This window comes from Odontesthes bonariensis, chromosome 1 (genome assembly GCF_027942865.1).
Source record: "Odontesthes bonariensis isolate fOdoBon6 chromosome 1, fOdoBon6.hap1, whole genome shotgun sequence".
Taxonomy (NCBI): Eukaryota; Metazoa; Chordata; class Actinopteri; order Atheriniformes; family Atherinopsidae; genus Odontesthes; species Odontesthes bonariensis.
This window is the reverse complement of record NC_134506.1, coordinates 44,619,650-44,642,903: the sequence shown is the minus strand read 5'-3', so window position 1 is coordinate 44,642,903 and position 23,254 is coordinate 44,619,650. Positions and strand designations below refer to the sequence as shown.

Here is a 23,254-nt window from a genome sequence, read left to right as displayed (position 1 = left end):
TGGCTGGGCAACGATTAAAATGTTTAATCTAATTAATCACATGATTTCCCTGATTAATCGCGATTAATCGCATTTGTACGCAGAATCCAAAAGTAGCGTATAGCTTTTAGCATTTAGCTTTATTTTAAATGTGCTGCCATATGAATGAAAGTGCCATAACATTTGTTGTGCAAACACACTTTTAACATCAGCATCTTTCTGTAGTTTTTATGTAGAAGCCTCGCTCCACTGTCTGTTTCCTTGAATGACTTGCTGCTATCAGTTGTGTGTTTTGCCTTTAAGTGATATTTTAGACTGGAACTACTACGCTGAGAAGACAATTCAACTTGGCAGAGTTTACAGATGACTTTGGTTCTGTCGACTCCGCCGTCTGGAAGAACTTTAAAATGAAAATGGCCGAGTAAAAGTTCCGTACCCTTCTCCATGTTTGGTGGATCCGCCGATTACTTTCTTTTCCTGTTCCACAGCAGACAGCAGCAGACTTTTACAAAATAAAAGCCTGAGAGCAGCAGACTTTTACAAAATAAAAGCCTGTGAGCAACAGACTTTTACAAAATAAAAGCCAAAATAAAAACCCGGTTCGAGTCCTGCATCGGACGGCACTGTGCTGCATGTTGTTCCCCCTCTCTCTCCCCCCTGCTTCCTGTCTCTCTGAACTTTCCTATCCATTAAAGGCACAAAAGCCCCAAAAAATAATTAAAAAAAAAATTAACCTGCCTTAATGCGCGATAAAATATTTATCAGCGTTATATAATTGCGAGTTAACTCGCCCAGCCCTATTAAAAACACTTGTTGAACGTCACTCAGCTGCACAAAACTGGAGCCTTTTATTGACGGAACTACTACGACGTGTTTTTTATTCTTATTCCTATCAATAATAACCAAATCTGACAGACCTGCAGTGTTCTGTCAGAAATGAGTGTAATTTATTCATCTAGTCGACTGAAACATGATGCAGGAGGATGAAGCAGAAAGCAGTAAGACAGGATTAATGGCTATACCGAGGCCAGGAAGTGGCTCGCTAACTCATTCGCAGTTAGCTCGGCAGCTAAGGTTCTTCAACAGCCAGCTAACAAAACCTGAAAATGCAGCATCTTATGGTTGTGCTTTCATCAAGATGCTGCGGTCACAGTTCAGTTAGCCCGAATTCTGACCATGTAACAGCTGCAACAAACCATCGGCGCACGGCTCTAGCTGCTGAAAATAACGCGTTCTTGAGCAGCCATGACATCCTGTCGCGCCATAAAAAGCCATCAGATCGTTGTTGGAAAGTGATCAAATTATGTAAAAGAGTGAAACAGTGTGAGGAAATGCTACAGTTACCCAAAGGAGGAAGCAATAAGAATAAACACGTTAGCATTATGCACGTTAGCATTAAATCTCAGTTCAGTCATCTTCCTTTTGAAGATGCCAAAACAAGGCAGCTTCTCTCCAGCTCCTTAAAGTGTCATCATGGAGATGAAAGACACATCTTTAATCTTTCAGGTCAACAAAGTGTACATTTATGAGCTTTATGTATTGACTTCCTGTCAGATGTATTTCCTGACGGCTCGGTCGGAGGTCCTCGTCCCTTTTTTCATGTTTTCATCCTGCTCCTCAATGCACCTGCTGCTCTTTATCCATGTTTGATTTGCTGTGTGAGAACAAAACAACAGCTGCTACTTTGGGTCAAATTTTCCATCTAAAATGTGTTTTTTTTTTCTCATTATTATTTGAGTATCTAATTGGCCGTTTCTGTCTGCACCAACAGATCCACGCTGTCAGCAGAACTGGATGCTAATTTATCAAGATCCCGCTGCACTGAAGTTGTGCTGAATAAATAAATAAATAAATAATCTCACTGTCAGATGTGATTGATTATTACATTAAAAAACAAGGCGACCCAACGTTACCTTGTTTTCTGTTTTCATCTCAACACAAAGACTGAGAATAAACTGATGTACCAACGAATCAGAGTCCTGCTGTGCTCACCGGAGGAATTACAGGAAAAACAGACATTCAATTACTACGTGGTGCGAATGCCGAGTTCCACGTCAACGTTTCTGATAGAAATGCACATCTGTAACACCTGTCGACAGTTACAGCAGTGTAATGTTCTTTCTGTTTGTTCATAACGATTCAAATCTGATCCAAAACCGCAAACCGAGCTTCTTTTGTCCAACGCACACTTTGCTATGGCTCGAGGCCAAATGCTAACCGCTTCAAGTTCCTGCACCGAGGAGTTTTACTGCGGTTCATCATCATGCTGCATCCACATTCGGTCCCTGTACCGTTCTCTCTGTGTGTTTTGCTCTTGCGTGAACACAGATAAACAGCCAGCCAAACCAGGAAGTGAACGTGGGAAACGTGGGAGCTGAGGGCCGTGGTCCCTAGTTCCTGAATGTCCGAATGAGGGAAAAAAACATTCCCACAGTGGGAATGCTCCTTTTGTGTGTAAAGTGCTGACTCACTGAAAATACGGGTGATGCAATCAGTAAAAACTCAACAAAAAAGGTACAAGAAGACAAACTCTGCGACATAAAACAGGAAGCAAGGCCGGGGGCTCAGAGGCAGGTGCAGCAGACTCTGGTCTCCACACGCTTTGCTTTACAGTCACTTGACATTTTTGTGGCCTTCTGATGGGTCCTTTTGGCCTCCTAAACATGAAAAGTTGACCATGTGTGTGGCTGTGCACGTGCAGGGCTCACACAAAGATGTGCTTTCACTGGTGTTACATCCTTCAACTGTAGAGGGAGCCAAAGAGCCAAAGTACATTAAGTATAAATGATAGTTGTTTAGTTCTAACATCTGTTTTTACAAACGAACATCAGAAACCAGTTTGAGTTTTAATTTTTAATTGCAGCCTGCTGTTGTTTGCCTGGGAGGGAACTCCTTTATTAATGCACCAAATTAGAGATTTTACTCCATAAATGCTGCAGTCACAAACAAAGATTAAAGCTGCAAGCAGCCTGGAGTGGGATCGAGATGTGCGCACGTTGGGGCAGGCGCTGGACGCCGTAGTCGCGCAGCTCTGCCCACACGCACGATACCCTCTGCATACGTATGAGCACATAATAACCCCAATGCGGAGGGGCTTTTGAAAATTTCTTGGGGGCGCCACTGAGCCATTTTGCTCCACCCACACACGATACTCTTTGTTTTAGATGTTTCAGGATCACCTGAGCCATCCCTAACTATAAGCTTTATCAGAAAGGAAAGTTTTAAGCCTGGTCTTAAAGGTAGAGAGGGGCCTGATAACTGAAGGCTCTGCCTCCCAAACTGGCAGCTGGTTCCACAGAGAGGGGCCTGAAAACTGAAGGCTCTGCCTCCCAAACTGGCAGCTGGTTCCACAGAGAGGGGCCTGATTACTGAAGGCTCTGCCTCCCAAACTGGCAGCTGGTTCCACAGAGAGGGGCCTGATAACTGAAGGCTCTGCCTCCCAAACTGGCAGCTGGTTCCACAGAGAGGGGCCTGATAACTGAAGGCTCTGCCTCCCAAACTGGCAGCTGGTTCCACAGAGAGGGGCCTGATAACTGAAGGCTCCGCCTCCCAAACTGGCAGCTGGTTCCACAGAGCAGCTCAATTATGGGATGTTTAGTTTAGTTTAGTTTAGTTTAGTTTAGTTTAGTTTAGTTTAGTTTAGTTCAAAGTAAACACAACCTGTTAGTATTTTGGTTGATTTAAGGACTTTAAACTGATAACTTTCCCTGTTTAACTCGTTATTTTGATCTCTAAAAGCACTTTATTGTGTAATTGTGCTTACATCCTTTCCCTTTCCTTGCTCTGAGAACAAAGTCACAACTCGTTATTTGGTGCTTTTCAGGCAGCTTCTCATTAAAATGACGGATGTTCCCGTCGTTAAACTAATTTTTCGTACAAACCAAAATAAACTCAACTTTTAAATGTGTTTTCAGTCATTAGTTTAGTATCATTTTGAACGAAATAATATGAATTTCTAATGACGAGTTTGTAGGTTTATCTTTTGTGTGTTTTCGCCTGTTTACTGAATGAAATTTCACGGTTAAAGTCGATTTGTTTCGCTTGTTTTTTTTGTGAGGCTGTTTACTTGACCCCATGAGTCCAGGCATTAACAACCTCCCTCTCCATCATCAGCTAACATACTTAAAGCTTAATTTATTCTCATTATAATCAGTAGAAAACACTGTCAAAACTAATCTTCTGTGGCGCGCACACAGTCACACTCTTTGCTGACCCCATTATTTTCTGTGCCGTGGGTGGCGAGGCGATAATCTGCATTGAGTCATAATTAAATATATATCCTGAAACATGACAAAGGCATCTAAAAGCGCCTTCCGCTCAGCACTTCTAATTCTCTGCTGAAGGTGTTGGAGAGGAAGCCAAGATTTCCCCAGATATAGACTCACATTTGTCTCATCGGTCTGCTGTCAGAGACTTATTTTCTGTATATTGTTACCAAAGTCCAGCTGAGTTAGTCTGTGCTGGCTGACACCCTGACTCATTCCTGCTTCTGGTATATTTAGGATTGATCAGTATCAGCTGCTCGCAGCTCTCAGCACACAAGCACTTTGTTTTCGTGCTTCTGCGTTGTTGTTCGGGAAGGTAAAAGCAGGCTGTGACGTGCTGCCAATCTGTAAAAAGGCAAACGCATGACAACGGCATGTCGGGTCTGTTCTCTTATCGAGTTATTGTCAGTGCAGAGATGGAGGAGGCCGATGAGCGCTTGTTCACTGAAACATTGTTTAAGAGGAAGTTCACATAGGTTATAACTAGGGCTGGGCGAGTTAAAGGTAGGGTAGGAGATCCTGGATTTTGAGTCCAGCGAAGCTGCATTTTGAAAATACACAGGTAAAAAGTCCCAACCCTTTTCTTCACTTTCCCCCCGAAGGCACGCCTCTAGAGTACATGAACGCGCACGAGCACGAAGGTGCACGAGCGCCTTTCTGACAGCAAGCATCGATCGTTGCCGTATTTAGTATATGCTAACTATACGTTTAATAATGCTAGGTGCTAGCCAAGCTGGCTCTAGTTTAGCTTCCTGCCAAGCTTCTGGACGCGTAATTCGTTCACGGAGCAGGGTACGCGCACAGGAGGGGGAGGGAGGAGCAGATTGCAGTTTGATAGACGCACCCAGAATCCAATCATCGTTAACGGTCCGTTCAGTATGATTGGATAGTGTTTTTCCTAGATTGTACGTTCTAGAGGCCACTAAAACTTTTCATATTTGTGTCAAAACTTTTAATTAATTGGTTGCAATGGGGGTGTGAAGAGTATTTCAAGCAATATGTAAAAAAATGCTCCAGAAAAAGAACCCCTACCCTACCTTTAACTCGTTATTATCGCGTTAACTTGTTAACTATTTAACGCCGATAAAGCAGTCCTACAATCAGTCCTACAATCAGTCCTACAATCACTAAAAATGCCAGCAAAAACAAAGCCACACCGGCCAACTCACCCAAAATGGCCGCCTGGTTTCAAAAGGCTCCCATGGGCCACACCAATGGCACCGCCTCTCATTACATTACATTACATTACAGTCATTCTGCAGACGCTTTTATCCAAATTGACTTACAATAAGTGTGTTCCACATCGGTAGGCAAAAGAACTTCAGGTCACAAGAAATCATAAGTGCATTTCCTTCCAAAACCAAACAGCTAAGAGCATAACTAGTGCTAGAGTAAGTGCAAGAAGTTAGGTACCGAGACAGATGGGAAGACAATTTAGGAAACTAATAAGTGCGTAAGGAACTAGGACGAAGCAGGTGATGTCCTCTGAGGGCGGAACACGGCAGAACATAGAAAAGCCGTGACCGTGTCGATCGTGCGCTCAGCCGGCACACCGATTTTTCCCAGTGGCCACTCGTGGTATTGCATAAAAAAAAATCCCCTGTGGCCCACAAAGCATTTTTCCCATAGGCCGCATCAGTAAAAGAGACAGTGGCGGCCCCTGACATTTTTTTTCGGAAGTGCAGTTTCCAGTCTGTGAAAGCTGCATCAGATTGTGCTGTGCGAAGCTGAACCGATTGCACTGATGCAAACCTGTTATGTTCCCACGCAGGAAATAAAATGTCCAATCATCCAGAAACTTGTCTTCCTTAAATAAATACAGAGTCGATGTGTTGCTCTGCTGTTTGGTCTGCCAAATAACCAAAGTGACTCTACAATTTCCCCTGTTATGTCCATAAGTACCATAAAAGTCCATAGGACTGAGGTATATTTGTCTAGGTAGCATAATTTATTGTAATAATTTTAATGATATTTTGTTATTTTTTGCATAATTTGCCAATCAGTTAATATTACATCTTAACCATTATTTATTTATTTTCCTCATATTGTTCCAGGATTCTATGAAATAAGTAAACTCATAAGCTCTTAATGATAAGATTCATTCAATTTTCATTCTAAAGAATGTAATTAAAATGACAGCATATAAATCTAAGTCAAGTGTTTATTGAAGTTTTGGAAAATATGACTTAGAAAAGCATAACCAGTTGTCAAACATGGTTAAGTGCAGCTTACTCGTGAGATTTCTCTCTTTTGTAAATATAATTCTGCACCATTAACAATGAATGTGTCATTATACATACTGAGCACAAAAGGGCATTATTTAGCTACATCAAATACTACCTGGAAAAATAGCAGGGTTGGTGGAGCCCTGGGTTTCATCTTTGCCTCGCAAGGCTAGCCCGAAAATCCCGCAAAATTCTTCCAAACTTCCTTCTCCGCATTAGTACGACGACTAAAGGGAACTTCTGTCAGAAACACTACCGTATTGTTGCACTCGACACTCGCCATCTTCTTCGTAGAATGTTCGTGGTCCCGCGCAACAGACATATGACGAAACCACGTTGTTTGTGCGAGCACATAAACCCTCATAGAAAATGCATTGGGAGCATGATTTTTGAAAAAAACTGACGTACATTTCATGTCAATGGGAGATTTCTGGTGCAAATTCGACCCTGACAGAAATCGCCTCAAATGGGCACAACCTTAATCTGATTGGACAATGACATATACAACCAGTTTGCCCACAGTAGATCAGTCCCGCCTTAGGAACTAGATTAAAAAAATAGATAAAAAAAAAAGGAAGGAACCGCCGCTGAAAAGAGACGCCTGTAAAACTGTTCACAGGACGCCTCCAGCTGTAATTTACTAATCTTTGTATTCTATATTTTTAAGTCATGGACTTTTTATCCCTCAAAAAGATTTCTAACGGCCAGAAAAGCCCCAGAAAAGTCTCTTTTCCCAGCGTAACGTCACAGCCGTGTACGTGCACTGTGATGTGTACGTACGTGCACATCCTCATCGCCCCGGGGCATGATGGGAGGCCCCAAAGCATCATGGGGAGTGACTCTACTGTGCATGCTCTATGGGCCACATAATGCGGAAGTAAACCCAGAAGTTAGAAACTTTTTCGGCGTATGCGCCAGGCGAGCAACTCCATTGAAATCAACGGCGGCCATTTTGCAGTCCAGTATCCAGTTAATATAATACATCCATGAGCCACACCCTCCACTTAAATACATCCTGGATTTCTTCCTTGCTTCTTCCAAGAGTCTGTTTACCCTAAGTGCTCCCCCTGCTGGGCCCCCAGCTGCTATTGCTTCTTCTAATCCAAATCCACTGACTGGACTTTACTGCCTCATCCGACACTTCCTTCATTATTTTCCTCACGATAGCTGTGTTCGAAACCGCATACTACATACTACATACTACATACTGATCGATCAGACAGTATGCAGAGCATTTACCCACAATGCTCCTACCCGAGCCGAAATCAGCCAGCCTGAAGCTGATTTCTCTTAAGCTCTAAACTCTGTAAACTTTAGCAACATTTGAAACATTTTCAGGTGAGAAAGTAGTCGTTTAGATCCCCAACGTGTTGAAAACCTGACAAAATACCGGCTATTTACAATTTTGTTCCACCGAATTCGGCGCTACTAAAGCTAGCCGCAGTGAGCAACGCACTTCCTGTTATTTTCACAAAATAAAATACCCGTTGCCTTTTATCATAGGGAAAGCTATTGGGATACAATTGGTGCTTTTGTTTTGAAAACAGGAAGTGAACCTACCCTCGCTGTAGCTAGCTTGAAACTGCCGTTTTGACAGAAAATGACGATCGGCGACATCACGTTACGTTGCATCTTGGGTAGTTTGAGTATGAGTAGTAACCTCATGATGCATACCCAACATTTCAGAGAATCTAGTATGCATCCGGGAACTTCTGCTTACTCAAACTCGCATACTAACTCAAAAAGTTAGTATGAGTAGTAGGAGTAGTAGGAGCAGTATGCGGTTTCTAACACAGCCACTCTGTCCACTTACACCCAACAAAGGAAATTGATGAGATAACTTAATCAGATTTGTTCTATGTACTTAGTGGCTATCAAAGTTTTGATCAAGAACAAAGGGATGCTCCGATTCCCCGGCCACCTCGTTGACCAGATATCACTCGCCTGGACTTCTTTCTGTGGGGTTATGTTAAAGATATCGTGTATCGAATAAAGAAAACCAATCACTGAAATGAAGCAATATCTACTCCTCATTTTGTGAAAATTTCCACATATTTGTCTGTTCATTTGCTTTTTTTTACATTTTTTAAATTGTAAAGAGACTTTATGGACACTCTGTATAACAAATCCAGTCAGATTTATTCTAACTATTATTATTTTATAATAATCATCCATTTTTGCAGATATTTAGTCCCATTCTTCCAACAAACAAGTCCTAAACTGGCCGTACTTTACTGATATTCTACTCTGCAGAGGCAGAAATATGCAAATCCTTCTTTGAGGAACATTGTTTTTAAACACTTCGATGATTTTCTCCCACATTCTTTAACAAACAGGAGATCATCTGCCCCTTTTTGACTCAGTCTTTCATGAAATCATCATTAAATTTCTGTTTATTAACAAATTAAATGAGGCTGACGAGCCCAAAAACAGGAATTATCCTGAATTTGTACCGATAAAGTGAATATAAATGTTGTTGTCGTCTTTTCTTGCATTTTTCATCCTGCCTGAACTTATTCTGGTTTGACGTTGAGCACCTTTTTATCATGGCTCCTGATTTCAAATTATTTTTTTTCCCATCAACAGTAATAATCCCTCTTTCCTGTTTTTCATAAAACTCACTTCTCCTGTAATCAAAATCCCTGCCTGAGCTAACCTTGTGTCTCTATTCAGAGGGAGATCTATTTTTCAACCTTTAACAATGTTTTTTATTCCATTTTTATTTTGCAATCCGGTGGAAACATTAACAGAAAAGCTTTTTGACGAACTAACATGATGACAGAAGCTGTTCTCTCGTACTAACACCTGGAGCTTGTAATTGCATGAAATTATGCTGAATTAGTGGCTGTTTTTTAAAAGAATATACCTTTGAATTGGAATACGACAGACACTGGCTTACTGTGAATGAAAGAGGCAACTTCTGAGCAGAGTTACGATTGTTTTTTCTGTTTTGGTGAAAGTTTTGCCCAGTTATTTGACTTTATTTAAGAACATAGAGATGTTACGAGGAACCACGCCTGCTTAGGGTGTAAAATCCATCTGAACAGGACTTAAAGCAGCTTTTGGACTCAATTTTTCTTTTCTGTTCTGTTTTTTAATCGACTCATGAAAGCTGTCGTCTTGCTGTATGGTAGAGATGTGCGATGCCACAAGTTTTCAGAGTCTAGTTACCGAACAGAATGATCTCAGTTTTGTCTTCATTTAATTGTAGAAAATTCTCTCTCATCCAGACGCTGACACAGTACGTCTGCTGGGCTGCAGTCGTCCGGTGACAGAGACACATGTGTATCGTCTGCATAAACTGTGATAATTAGGGACCGAGCAGTGAAACTGCAAGGACCCTATTGTATCTGTAAGGTTTATTCTTCCGTCTTCTTATTCTTTGCAAAAGATGCTCGAAAACTCATGAAATTTTGCGAGCGCCACCTGCCGGTCGACGACATGAAAGAATCTAAACTTTATATTTTTGGGAGTCGCTCATTGACTCTGTAGCGCCCCCTACGATGCTTAAAAATGGTCTCCGCATTGGGCTTAGTTTCGCATGGGACGACAAAAATCAGTACACTCATTCATCATGCCCAGACGCACAAAAAAGTCTCTTGCCGCCATGGTCTCACGTCCACAGGAAGGCGGCCATTTTGGATGGAAAGTGAGTTTTCGTTTAATTTTTGACCGATTCCACGCCTTGCATAAGATCGAACTCGTCCTACAGATTTAATGCTACAGACTTCAAACTTGGCCAGGTTACTCTTAAGACATGGGGGGGGAAATTCATGGGGAAACTTTTTCAAAACTTTAAGGGCGTGGGCGTGGTGACGCCTCAAAGTTTGACTCGCCATCACTCGCCACAAAAAATTAAGTCGCTTATAACTCCCACATACATTATCCAATCTGTCCCAAACTTCATACGGTGAATGCTGGACCCAGCCTGAACGTGCACATATTATCATAGTGACAGCCACCTATAGCGCCACCTGCTGGTGGTTGGAAACGTCTTACTTTTTCCACACCTCGCATATGATCAAACTCCTCCAACAGATTTAATGGTACAAGCTTCAAACTTGGCCAGGTTACTCTTAAGACATGGGGGGAAAAATTCATGGAAAAACTTTTCCAAACTCTGAACGGTGTGGGCGTGGCCAGGCGGTGAAAATCTTGTGATGGCGTTTGTGATTTGAAAGCCTTATCATCATCGCAAAGTCATGAAACTGGTCCAAGAATTGACCCCTGGGGGACTCCACAAGTCATGGCCTCTCGCTCAGATTTTACACACAGATTAGTTTTCTTGTTTGTCTGTGTTGCGTGAATGTTTTGTCTAATTGTTTTGATTTTTTGGCTAAAAAGGTTGGCAAGTTGGTTAAAAGAAAGGAATTTTTTTAAAAAGTGAGTGGGTCAAACTGTAGCCACCCAATGACACCACAACTCAGGTTCTCTTTCTTCTTCTTTATTTATGGAACATGTTGTAATACAGAAGAGAAATGAAGAACTGAAGAACCTGCAGAACGAGCAGGTCAAAATGTGCCCTAACCCTCCATCCCACGTAGTGTCGGTTTTATTTTCGGATGTAAAAAAGCTCCACATGTGACAACACTCAGCCGTTCTCATCCCAACAAACTAGCCGTCGTGCGTCTGTCTGTCTAAGTTAGTCCCTGCCAACCGGCGGGAAATAGGTCCTGGAAACAGCGAAATAACTATGTACTGTGTTAATACCTGTTAATACGAATTTAATTCCTAATTCAGACTAATATTAAGGAGGGATATGAGTAAAATCTTAAGTAAACTTGACTCAAACAGAAAGTGCAAAAGTCCCAGAACATAAAACTGAAATAACTCAAAACAAAACAAACACAGAGCAGCAACAACAAAGTTGGGGTAGGGATGAGGGAAAAGGAGTTGGAGAGGAGGGGTGAGGGGGTGAGGGAGACTGTGTGCTGGGGAAGGGAACGAAGCATAAGACAGCTAGGTGGGCGGTTCATGATCATGCTCCTATACCTAAGTCAACATGTTCTTTTCAGGTAAAATCTGTCTCTCTAGTTGATGCTTTATTTGGGAAATTTAAACACAGCCTTAATCAGACAGATGTTACAAAGGTAGGTCAGTGTTAACACATTAACTCTATCTCAGTGCAGGTCAATACAGTATTCTGATTGATTTATACACAAAGTAAGGAACATATCAATGCTTCACCTTCAGATAAAGGCACGGATGGGGTTTGAACCCATGATCTTTGGTTTACGAGACCAACGCCTTACCACTTGGCCACCATGCCCTATTTATCATACCTTTTATGTCTGTGAAATTAGTTTTTGAAATAGTTTTGCACTGTTATATTCAGTCAAACCAATAAGGATGTATACAAGCATGTATGGGAAGTGATCCCATGACCTTTGGTTCCAGGACCAGCACCTTATGAGATTCTGCTCCAATAACTGGTTTTATGTGTAATTTAACACAGTATTCTGATTGATTTATACACAAAGTAAGGAACATAACATTGCTCCACCTTTAGATAAAGGCGCAGATGGGGGTTGAACCCATTATCTTTGGTTTACGAGACCAACTCCTTACCACTTACCATGCTCTATTTATTGTACCTATTATGTCTGTGAAATGAGTTTTTGAAATAGTTTTGCACTATAAGATTCAGTCAAACCAATAATAATGTATGCAGGCATGTATGGGAAGTGATGCGATGACCTTTGGTTAGAGGACCAACACCTTTTTGAGATTCAGCTCCAATAACTAGATGCATGTGTAATTTTACATAGTATTCTGATTGATTTATACACAAAGTTATGCTTCACCTTCAGATAAAGGCACGGATGGGATTTGAACCCATGATCTTTGGTTTACGAGACCAACGCCTTACCACTTGGCCACCATGCCCTGATGATCATAACTTCTATGTCTGTGAAACGAGTTTATGATATTTAGAAATAGTTTTACAGTATAAGAATCAGTCAAACCAATAAGGATGTATGGGAAGTGATCCCATGGCCTTTGGTTCCAGCACCAACACCTTTTTAGATTCTGCTCCAATAACTAGATATGCGTGTAATTTCAAATAGTATTCTGGTTGATTAGTACACAAAGTCATCTCAGTGTTGCAGGTCAATACATAAGTAGTTAGGCACAGATGGGGTTTGAACCGATGATCTTTGGTTTACAAGACCAACGCCTTACCACTTGGCCACCATGCCCTGATTATGATAACTATTGTGTCTGTGAAATCACTTTAACGACATTTTGAAATAGTTTTGCACTATAAGATTCAGTCAAACCAATAAGAATGTATACAGGCATGTATGGGAAGTAATGAGAACCTGAAATTATGGCAACTGAAGATCTCATCCCATCAAATCAGCCGCCGTGCGTCTGTGTGACTGAAGAAGAGGCGCATCGATACAGCCGTAATTCCTGTAAGTTAGTCCCTGCCAAACGGCGGGAAATAATTTCGAATTTGTTTCTAAAAAAATTGTTTCTAATTCAAACTAATATTAAGGAGGCAGATGAGTAAAATCTTCAGTTAACTTGATTCAAACAGAAATTGCAAAAGTCCCAAAACATAAAACTGAAATAACTCACAAAACAAACACCGAGCAGCAACAACAAAGTGGCTCTGAACATGGAAAAAAACCTGCTAGTATATATCCAGAGGGTGCTGATGACTCATGCATGATTTGTGGTCAATGTTCTCACCCTCGTGCACGGTACTGTGTGGTGTTGTGTGATGCATTTATGGCCCATCGTGCACCTCTCGATTTTTGTTAACTTGGCCGTTCAAAGCTTCATGAAACCAGTCAAATCTGCAGATTAGAGCGTGCAGCAGGTCTGTCTCTCTGTGCTAAACTCTGTGTAAATGTCACAAAAACACAAAACAAGGCTTGAAAGTGGAGCAGAGATGATGAAGCTGTGTGTGCACGACTTCTTCTGAAGCTATTCCTGAAGTACGGGTTAGGGTTTGGGAAGAAAGCTGAAGGTAATCCTGCACTTCTGGGGTATCGGTGTGTTGAGTAAAGCTTCAGGAAAACTGATTAAATGATAAAATTAGGGCTGGGCAACGATTAAAATGTTTAATCTAATTAATCACATGATTTCCCTGATTAATCACGATTAATCGCATTTGTACGCAAAATCCAAAAATGAATCCAAAAGTAGTGTATAGCTTTTAGCATTTAGCTTTATTTTAAATGTGCTGCCATATGAATGAAAGTGCCATAACATTTGTTGTGCAAACACACTTTTAACATCAGCATCTTTCTGTAGTTTTTATGTAGAAGCCTCGCTCCACTGTCTGTTTCCTTGAATGACTTGCTGCTATCAGTTGTGTGTTTTGCCTTTAAGTGATATTTTAGACTGGAACTACTACGCTGAGAAGACAATTCAACTTGGTAGAGTTTACAGATGACTTTGGTTCTGTCGACTCCGCCGTCTGGAAGAACTTTAAAATGAAAATGGCCGAGTAAAAGTTCCGTACCCTTCTCCACGTTTGGTGGATCCGCCGATTACTTTCTTTTCCTGTTCCACAGCAGACAGCAGCAGACTTTTACAAAATAAAAGCCTGTGAGCAGCAGACTTTTACAAAATAAAAGCCTGTGAGCAGCAGACTTTTACAAAATAAAAGCCCGTTTCGAGTCCCGCAACGGACGGCCCTGTGCTGCGTGTTGTTCCCCCTCTCTCTGCCCCCTGTTCCTGTCTCTCTGAACTTTCCTATCCATTAAAGGCACAAAAGCCCCCCCCCAAAAAAAACCTCCGTTAATGCGCAATAAAATATTTATTGGCGTTAAACAACGCAATGAGTTATCGCCCAGCCCTAGATAAAACTAAAATCCAAATGATGAGGTCAACATTTGGATGACAAAAGTGTTGTTATTGTTACAATATTCACTCGAAGAAGCACGTAAATGTGCTTAAAAAGGTTCCTGCATCCGTTTCCGCTATAAACAGTAAAAAGCAGACAACACAGACACAATAATCTTCTATTTTCATTTGATTTCTTCTGATTTGTGCTTTAGATGAGAAAGACTCAGAGACATACAGCCTTTCTGCACCTTAAAGGGATTAAATGTCGTGTCCACCGGGCACCGTGCATCCAGGTCTTCTAGAATTATTTGACTTCATGTTAACCTTTCAAACTGAACACATGTAAGAGTTTTATTGTCCAGTGTGACACAGGATGAAGTTAACAGGCAGTCTCTGATGAAAACACTAAAGATTTTCATGCCTCAGTATCTAAAACATTCAATCTATCACATGAAATGGAGATTATTACCCCATCAGAAGATGCTTCAAAAATCTGAAAACTCGCCTTCATCCTGTTGAATGTATTCATAAAAACAAAGAATTAATAATTCAAATTGGATGTGGATGGTGAAAACGTTGCAGCCCTCCAGCTCACAGGGACTGGTGGATCCATCAGGCATCATAAAATGATGATGCAGCGTTTCCTGTCTGTTGTCCAAAGGGGATTCAGCTCTCAGACGGATACGCTCAGCGCTGCACCGTGACCGTTTCTGCCAGGAACGCCTCGCAGGTTCGATTTCAGCAACAGTATCTGAGATCCTTCCTGCTTTCAGCCTTCCAGAGATTACACTGGTGTCAGGGATCATCAGTCAGATGAAATATTAATGTTGCTCCAGTGTTGTCAGAGCCCCAAATATCGACGAATAAGCTCAACTTTCTGACTCTGACTTGGATGGAGTTTACAGTGAACCCACCCATCTACTGTAACTCTTCAGTAAAGGCTTTTCTACCTCGTTAAAGTCATAAATCAAGCTTTTTTACCACAATGTCAATGTTTACCACAGTGATAAATATTTTATTGTGCAATAACGCAGTTTTTTTATTTTTTTATTTATTATTTTTTGGGGCTTTTGTGCCTTTTAATGGATAGGAAAGTTCATAGAGACAGGAAGCAGGGGGCAGAGAGAGGGGGAACGACATGCAGCATAGGACTGTCTGATGCAGGACTCGAAACGGGCTTTTATTCTGTAAAAGTCTGCTGCTCACAGGCTTTTATTCTGTAAAAGTCTGTTGCTCACAGGCTTTTATTTTGTAAAAGTCTGCTGCTGTCTGCTGTGGAACAGGAAAAGAAAGTAATCGGCGGATCCACCAAACATGGAGAAGGGTACGGAACTTTTACTCGGCCATTTTCATGTTAAAGTTCTTCCAGACGGCGGAGTCGACAGAACCAAAGTCATCTGTAAACACTGCCAAGTTGAATTGTCTTCTCAGCGTAGTAGTTCCAGTCTAAAATATCACTTAAAGGCAAAACACACAACTGATAGCAGCAAGTCATTCAAGGAAACAGACAGTGGAGCGAGGCTTCTACATAAAAACTACAGAAAGATGCTGATGTTAAAAGTGTTTGCACAACAAATGTTATGGCACTTTCATTCATATGGCAGCACATTTAAAATAAAGCTAAATGCTAAAAGCTATACGCTACTTTTGGATTCATTTTGGGATTTCATCTCAGACTCTGCAGGCCTCAGTTAGCATGTTAAAGGTTAAAGGTCACCCCAAGGTCAGAAACCCAAGACTCTCAGACCCTCCAGGCTGATGATCTGGGCACCTTGCAGCCACTGGCTGGGTTTCTATTCACCAGCAAAGCAAATCTAACGTGATCTTTATGAGGAAAATGGAGATAAAAACCTTAATCTGTGGGAATATCTGAGATACTGGCTGTATTTTTCTAATTTAGGACCATTTACAGAAACCTTTTCATTAAAAGATGTGCGTGTTGTCAATGTTTTTATGTATATGGGGTTAGAACAGAAATATCATGTAAATGTTTAATTAGCTTATCCTGAAATGCAGAGTTTACCCTGCTTACATCTGTTTTAACTTTGAGTGAAAACAACACACAGTCCTCAGACGACGAGCACTTTTGGAGGAAAGTTTCTAAACTGAGTTTGACAGATCAAGAGGTCTCATTAGAAATATCAGATGCCTTTCTTGCCATCTTTCTTTCTTTTGAAGGCTGTTTTTGTTTTTCAGTGAATGACAGTGATTGTCTCTTCAGAGTTCTGCTGCCTCTGGCTCTCCATTTTCCACCAGATTTCAGATCGTTTCTCTCATTTCTAAATAACGCTCATCTTTTTTTGATTATCTTCAGCAAAAAAATACATCTTCCATCTTTGGTTAACCCATCATTAGCACCTCATTAGCAGCGTGCACTCTCCCAGTTCTCTAGCATTTTTTGGAATTTACGGTCACCAGGATACTACATGTCTCATTCATTCATTTAATTAAAACTTTCTTTTTTCATTAAAAACTTCAACAAAGACATCAAAGTGTCTGAGAGGAAGAGGAAGCCATCGTGCCTCACAAGGTTTACATTCTGGATGTGTGGAAACCTTCCTTTAGAAGCTGATTAATGATAATATTTGGGTGGATTTAGCTGCATTCAGCTTGCTGATTAATATGTAACAAACCCTTAAATGATCCAAAAAAGCAACATTAGGAGCTTATGCATCCTTAGTCCTCTTTTTAGTTTAGTTTAGTTTTCTTTGTGTGCAATCTTTTTGGTATTTACGGCTGTTATGTCTCACTGTGAACTGGACTGAGCTGCATCGTGAAGGTCGACATGTGCAGCCTGATTAAACAGTTTATTTGAGTGTTTAACCTGCTCAGTCAGCCCCCTTTCTTCTGCTTTCCTTTGGTTTCTTTGGTTCAAATGAAGGCCAGCAGAGCCTGCAAAGTTCACCACACCACAACAATGTGAAAGTACTGATTTAATAAAGAGTTATGGGCAGAGTGGATGGGAGAATGGATGGACCTGAGGTTTCTGGTTGATTCATCTGGGGTGTGATGGCTGGGGAGAAGGACACTGGTGGTGGTTCTGTTTCAGGAGTTCGATGACCCAAGCTGACTTAAAAAAACCGAAAATGATGCCTGAGAGAGAGGAGTAAGGAGGAATGGATGAGTAAATATGGAGAGAGATAGGTTGGGGTGAGAGACTGTGTGTTGAGGAAGGGAACGAAGAATAAGACAGCAAGGTGAGCGGTTCATGATCCTGCTCCTATTCCTAAGTTAAAGGCATGGTAGGTAATCCTGTTCAGAAACACATTTTGTAATACTGGGTGAAATGGTCCGTCTATCCTGAGAGAAATCTACACAAGATGTATTTAGAAAAAGGGACGAAAATAATCAGACCTCTGTGGCAGCTGCAGGACTGAGAAAAAGCTGACCAATCCGAGATCAGCGGGACGCTGATCTCGGATTGGTCGCCTACAAAAAACCAATCAGATGCCTCTGCTTTCTGCCTATGCCCCCCTCTGCCGGCTCCCTGCTCCATGTGCGCATGCGGTTCCACCGGCTTTGGATGAAGCACTGACGGAATGGGGAGGGGGGGGTGGAGCTTAGAGGAGTGGACACTTTCGAATCTTGCTAGCTCTCTTGCTAGCTCTCTAGGATTACCTACCATAGCTTTAAGATGTTCATTTCAGGTAAAATCTGTCTTTCTCGTTCAGGGGTGGCCAAACGGTCAGAGACTAAGAGCCGCATTTTTTACTGTGTGACCACAAAGAGCTAGCCTGGGAATTCCCATGCTGCTTTGCGTGCGATTTCATTCTCACTGATATTAGTATTAGTATTATGATCATTTCATCATCATAATCATAAGTATTATGATGATGAAATGACTTTAATGACATTTTGAAATAGTTTTGCAGCATAAGCTTCAGTCAAACCAATAAGGATGTATGCATGCATGTATAGGAAGTGATCCCATGACCCTTGGTTCCAGGACTAACACCTTTTGAGTTTCTGCTCCAATAACTAGATGTATGTGTAATTTTAATCAGTGTTCTGATTGAATTATACCAGAGTTTGGAACATATTAATGCTTTACCTTGAGATAAAGGCACAGATGGGGTTTGAACCCATGATCTTTGCTTTACAAGACCAATGCCTTACCAATTCGACACCATGCCCTGATTATCACAAATAATATGTCTGTGAAGTGGCTTGAAATGACTTCAAGGACATTTTTAAATACTTTTGCTCCATAAGATTCAGTCAAACCAATAAGGATGTACACAACCATGTATGGGAAATGATCCCATGACCTTTGGTTCTAGGACTAACACCTTTTTAGATTCAGCTCCAATAACTAGTTGTACATGTCATTTTACACAGTATTCTAATTGAATTATACCGGAGCTAGGAACATATCAATGCTTTACCTTGAGATAAAGGCACGGATGGGGTTTGAACCCATAGTCGTATCATTTTATTTTGTAGTATTTATCCGCCACACCGTGAAAATATTGTCTGACATTAAACCGGTCCATGAGGCAAAAAAGGTGGTGGTCCTGGTAAGTATTATGATCATTTCATCATCATAATCATAATTATTATGATGATGAAATGACTTTAATGACATTTTGAAAGAGTTTTGCACTATAAGATTCAGTCAAACCAATAAGGATTTATGGGAAGTGATTCCATGACCAACACCTTTTGAGTTTCTGCTCCAAAGAAATAAGGATGTATGCATGGGAAGTGATCCCATGACCTTTGGTTAGAGGACCAACAGCTTTTTAGATCTGGCTCCCAAAACTAGATGTATTTTACTCAGTATTCTAATTGATTTATACCGACATGTGCAGCCTGATTAAACAGTTTATTTGAGTGTTTAACCTGCTCAGTCAGCCCCCTTTCTTCTGCTTTCCTTTGGTTTCTTTGGTTCAAATGAAGGCCAGCAGAGCCTGCAAAGTTCACCACACCACAACAATGTGAAAGTACTGATTTAATAAAGAGTTATGGGCAGAGTGGATGGGAGAATGGATGGACCTGAGGTTTGTGATTGATTCATCTGGGGTGTGATGGCTGGGGAGAAGGACACTGGTGGTGGTTCTGTTTCAGGAGTTTGATGACCCAAGCTGACTTAAAAAAACCGAAAATGATGCCTGAAAGAGAGGAGTAAGGAGGAATGGATGAGTAAATATGGAGAGAGATAGGTTGGGGTGAGAGACTGTGTGCTGAGGAAGGGAACGAAGAATAAGACAGCTAGGTGAGCGGTTCATGATCCTGCTCCTATTCCTAAGTTAAAATGTTCATTTCAGGTAAAATCTGTCTTTCTCGTTCAGGGGTGGCCAAACGGTCAGAGACTAAGAGCCGCATTTTTTACTGTGTGACCACAAAGAGCCACATTATTTTTGAAAAATTACATCAACGCTGATATTAAACCCACGAACCGAGCAAAATGAGTCAAAAACAGACGTGTTTGGAAAGCTTCTTCTCAGTGAGGACACAGAAGAAGAGGCTGTGACCACCAAGAAAAAAAAAGCTGCATTTTGAAGGCATGTTTAAGCGTTACCATAGCGACCAGAGAGCGTTAGGAGGCAGAGAGTCGTTATGTCAAGAGGACGCTGCTAATAAATTGCATACAAGTACACAGTGGATTCAAGTTTATTATTATATTTACTAAATACCACAGTGTCTGTGTTGGTCGTATCATTTTATTTTGTAGTATTTATCCGCCACACCGTGAAAATATTGTCATCAAACCGGTCCATGAGGCAAAAAAGGTGGTGGTCCTGGTAAGTATTATGATCATTTCACCATCATAATCATAATTATTATGATGATGAAATGACTTTAATGACATTTTGAAATAGTTTTGCACTATAAGATTAATTTTTAAATACTTTTGCAGTCAAACCAATAAGGATGTATACATGCATGTATGGGAAGTGATCCATTGGCCTTTGGTTCCAGGACCAACACCTTTTTAGATTCTGCTCCAATAACTAGTTCCATGTGTAATTTTACTCATTATTCTGATTGATTTATACAAAAATTTAGTAACATATCAATGCTTCATCTTCAGATATAGGCACGGATGGGGTTTGAACCCATGATCTTTGGTTCAAGGACCAACATTTTTTTAGATTCAGCTCCCAAAACCAGATGTATTTTACTCAGTATTCTAATTGATTTATAAACAAAGACAGGAACATATCAATGCTTCACCTTCAGATAAAGGCACGGATGGGGTTTGAACCCATGATCTTTGGTTTACAAGACCAACGCCTTACCACTTGGCCACCATGCCCTGATTATCATAAGTATTATGTCTGTGAAATTAGTTTTGAAATACTTTTGCGCCTTAAGATTCAGTAAAACCAAAAAGGATGTATGCATGCATGGGAAGTGATCACATGGTTTGGTTTACAAGACCAACGCCTTACCACTGGGCCACCATGCCCTGATTATCACAAATAATATGTCTGTGAACTCGCTTGAAATGACTTCAAGGACATTTTTAAATACTTTTGCAGTCAAACCAATAAGGATGTATACAGGCATGTATGGAAAGTGATCCCATGACCTTTGGTTACAGGACCAACATTTTTTAAAATTCTGCTCCAATAACTGGTTCCATTTGTAATTTTACTCATTATTCTGATTGATTCATACACAAAGTTGGGAACATATCAATGCTTCAGCTTCAGATAAAGGCACGGATGGGGTTTGAACCCATGATTTTTGGTTTACGAGACCAACGCCTTACCACTTGGCCACCATGTCCTGATTAGCATAAATATTATGTCTGTGAAAGGACTTTAATGACATTTTGAAATAGTTTTGGACAATAAGATTCAGTCAAAGCAATAAGGATGTATACAAGCATGTATGGGAAGTGAACCCATGACCTTTGGTTACAGGACCAACATCTTTTAAGATTCTGTTTCAATAACTAGTTGCATGAGTAATTTTAAACAGTATTCTGATTGATTTATACACAAAGTAAGAAACATAACAGTGCTTCACCTTTAGATAAAGGCACGAATGGGGGTTGAACCCATGACCTTTGGTTTACTAGACTAACACCTTACCACTTGGCCACCATGTCCTGATTATCCCAAATAATATGTCTGTGAAGTCGCTTGAAATGACTTCAAGGACATTTTTAAATACTTTTGCAACATAAGATTCAGTCAAACCAATAAGGATGCATGCATGGGAAGTGATCCCATGGCCTTTGGTTCCAGGATGAACACCTTTTTAGATTATGCTCCAATAACTAGATGTACATGTCATTTTGCACAGCATTTGAATTGATTTATACTGATCTTTGAAACATATCATTGCTTCACCTTCATATAAAGGCACGGATGGGGTTTGAACCCATGATCTTTGGTTTACGAGACCAACGCCTTACCACTTGGCCACCATGCCTTGATTATTGTAAGTATTATGTCTGTGAAATGAGTTTTTGAAATACTTTTGCGCCATAAGATTCAGTCAAACCAACATGGATGCATACAACCATGTATGGGAAGTGATCCCATGACCTTTGGTTCAAGGAAGACCACCTTTTTAGATTCTGCTCCAATAACTAGTTCCATGTGTAATTTTACTCATTATTCTGATTGATTTATAGAAAAATTTAGGAACATATCAATGCTTCATCTTCAGATATAGACACGGATGGGGTTTGAGCCCATGATCTTTGGTTTACTAGCCTAACGCCTTACACCTTGGCCACCATACCCTGATTAGCATAAATATAATTTCTGTTAAAGGACTTTAATGACATTTTGAAATAGTTTTGCACCATAAGATTCAGTCAAAGCAATAAGGATGTATACAAGCATGTATGGGAAGTGATCCCATGACCTTTGGTTACAGGACCAACATCTTTTAAGATTCTGTTTCAATAACTAGTTGCATGAGTAATTTTAAACAGTATTCTGATTGATTTATACACAAAGTAAGAAACATAACATTGCTCCACCTTTAGATAAAGGCAAGGATGGGGGTTGAACCCATGATTTTTGGTTTACGAGACCAACGCCTTACCACTTGGACACAATGCCCTGATTATCACAAATAATATGTCTGTGAACTCGCTTGAAATGACTTCAAGGACATTTTTAAATACTTTTGCAACATAAGATTCAGTCAAACCAATAAGGATGTATGCATGGGAAGTGATCCCATGGCCTTTGGTTCCAGGATGAACACCTTTTTAGATTATGCTCCAATAACTGGATGTACATGTCATTTTGCACAGTATTTGAATTGATTTATACCGATGTTTGAAACATATCATTGCTTCACCTTCAGATAAAGGCACGGATGGGGTTTGAACCCATGATCTTTGGTTTACGAGACCAATGCCTTACCACTTGGCCACCATGCCCTGATTAGCATAAATATTATGTCTGTGAACTCGCTTGAAATGACTTCATGGACATTTTTAAATACTTTTGCAGTCAAACCAATAAGGATGTATGCATGCATGTATGGGAAGTGATCCATTGGCCTTTGGTTCCAGGACCAACACCTTTTTAGATTCTGCTCCAATAACTAGTTCCATGTGTAATTTTACTCATTATTCTGATTGATTTATACAAAAATTTAGGAACATATCAATGCTTCATCTTCAGATATAGGCACGGATGGGGTTTGAACCCATGATCTTTGGTTTACGAGACCAACGCCTTACCACTTGGCCACCATGCCCTGACTAACATAAATGTTATGTCTATGAATTGACTTTAATGACATTTTGAAATAGTTTTGGACTATAAGATTCAGTCAAAGCAATAAGGATGTATACAAGCATGTATGGGAAGTGAACCCATGACCTTTGGTTACAGGACCAACATCTTTTAAGATTCTGTTTCAATAACTAGTTGCATGGGTAATTTTAAACAGTATTCTGATTGATTTATACACAAAGTAAGAAACATAACATTGCTTCACCTTTAGATAAAGGCACGGATGATGATGAAATGACTTTAATGACATTTTGAAATAGTTTTGCAC

At 40.5% G+C, this 23,254-nt stretch overlaps 9 non-coding genes across 9 annotated transcripts; all 9 read right to left on the bottom strand.

Annotated features, from left to right (window-relative positions):
* Positions 1-11,666: 11,666 nt before the first annotated feature.
* On the bottom strand, positions 11,667-11,738 carry trnat-cgu (transfer RNA threonine (anticodon CGU)). Its single transcript has one exon. It is a non-coding gene; the product is annotated as a tRNA-Thr (tRNA).
* A 545-nt stretch (positions 11,739-12,283) lies between these two features.
* Positions 12,284-12,355, bottom strand: trnat-cgu (transfer RNA threonine (anticodon CGU)). Its single transcript has one exon. It is a non-coding gene; the product is annotated as a tRNA-Thr (tRNA).
* Positions 12,356-12,597: 242 nt separating this feature from the next.
* On the bottom strand, positions 12,598-12,669 carry trnat-ugu (transfer RNA threonine (anticodon UGU)). The gene has a single exon. It is a non-coding gene; the product is annotated as a tRNA-Thr (tRNA).
* A 7,790-nt stretch (positions 12,670-20,459) lies between these two features.
* Positions 20,460-20,531, bottom strand: trnat-ugu (transfer RNA threonine (anticodon UGU)). Its single transcript has one exon. It is a non-coding gene; the product is annotated as a tRNA-Thr (tRNA).
* Positions 20,532-20,935: 404 nt separating this feature from the next.
* trnat-cgu (transfer RNA threonine (anticodon CGU)) lies at positions 20,936-21,008 on the bottom strand. Its single transcript has one exon. It is a non-coding gene; the product is annotated as a tRNA-Thr (tRNA).
* A 252-nt stretch (positions 21,009-21,260) lies between these two features.
* On the bottom strand, positions 21,261-21,333 carry trnat-agu (transfer RNA threonine (anticodon AGU)). Its single transcript has one exon. It is a non-coding gene; the product is annotated as a tRNA-Thr (tRNA).
* Positions 21,334-21,586: 253 nt separating this feature from the next.
* On the bottom strand, positions 21,587-21,658 carry trnat-cgu (transfer RNA threonine (anticodon CGU)). The gene has a single exon. It is a non-coding gene; the product is annotated as a tRNA-Thr (tRNA).
* Positions 21,659-22,553: 895 nt separating this feature from the next.
* On the bottom strand, positions 22,554-22,625 carry trnat-cgu (transfer RNA threonine (anticodon CGU)). The gene has a single exon. It is a non-coding gene; the product is annotated as a tRNA-Thr (tRNA).
* Positions 22,626-22,876: 251 nt separating this feature from the next.
* Positions 22,877-22,948, bottom strand: trnat-cgu (transfer RNA threonine (anticodon CGU)). Its single transcript has one exon. It is a non-coding gene; the product is annotated as a tRNA-Thr (tRNA).
* Positions 22,949-23,254: the final 306 nt, after the last annotated feature.